We start from the raw sequence: 1255 nt of genomic DNA on the forward strand, positions 1-1255 counted from the left end.
AAAAAATCTCAGATAGGTAGGGCAGCTTTGACAGCTACCTATTGAATTTATTATATACATAAAAGCAAATTTCACATAATTAAGATTCTTAGTTTTTCATGCAAAAAAGTTACAAAGAATATCACATATTCACTGTTATTTTCAAAGTTTTCCTACTTTTCTGTGTTTCCTTCTGTACTTCCTTCTGTTCTCTTCAGTGCATTTTTAAACATTCCCTCTTGGATCTTTCTCATTTCATAGGCTCCATTTGGAAGTGAGCCACTTTCAGTTATATTTGGTAAATCCAGTGCTCATTGAAGTAAACGATATCTGGTTTTTTGATTTTTTTAAGCTGTTTGTTATGTGCTCTGAGAATGTCTATCAAGATTCTCTCCCCTATCAGAACACTAATGCATTATTGGTGGAGTTGTGAAGTGATCCAGCCATTTTGGAGAGTAATTTGGAACTATGCCCAAAAGGCTATCTGATATAGGCTCTACTTGTACAAAGGCTATAAAATTGTGCATACCTTTTGACCCAGCAATACCACCTCTAGGGCTGTATCCCAAAGGGATCATAACAATGGGAAAAGGACCCACATGTACAAAAATATTTATAGCAGCTCTTTTTGTGGTGACAAAGAACTGGAAATTGAGGGGATGCCCATCAACTGGGGAATGACTGAACAGGTTGTGATATAGGAGTGTAATAAAATACTATTGTTCCATAAGAAATGATGAGCAGGCAGACTTCAGAAAAACCTGGAAAGACTTACATGAACTGATGCTGAGTGAAGTGAGTAGAACCAGGAGAACATTGTACACAGTAACAGCAACATTGTGCAATGATCAACTCTGATACACTTAGGTCTTCTCAGCAATACAAGGATCTAAGATCATTCCAAAAGGCTTATAATGGAAAATGCTATCTACATCCAAAGAAAGAACTGTGGAATCTAAATACAGATTGAANCATTCCAAAAGACGTATAATGGAAAATGCTATCTACATCCAAAGAAAGAACTGTGGAGTCTAAATACAGATTGAAGCACATTAGTATCTCTTGTGTGTGTGTGTGTGTGTGTGTGTGTGTGTTTCTTCTTTCTTGTGGTCTTTCCGTTGGTTCTAATTCTTTTTTAAACATGACTAATGTGGAAATATGTTTAATATGATTGGACAAGTAGAGCCAATATCAGATTGTACACCGTCTTGGGGACAGGAGAGCGGAGGGAGGGGGAGAAAACTTAGAACTCAAAATCTTATAGAAGTGAATGCTG

This window comes from Vombatus ursinus, unplaced genomic scaffold (assembly GCF_900497805.2).
Source record: "Vombatus ursinus unplaced genomic scaffold, bare-nosed wombat genome assembly UNPS02015361.1, whole genome shotgun sequence".
Classification (NCBI taxonomy): domain Eukaryota; kingdom Metazoa; phylum Chordata; class Mammalia; order Diprotodontia; family Vombatidae; genus Vombatus; species Vombatus ursinus.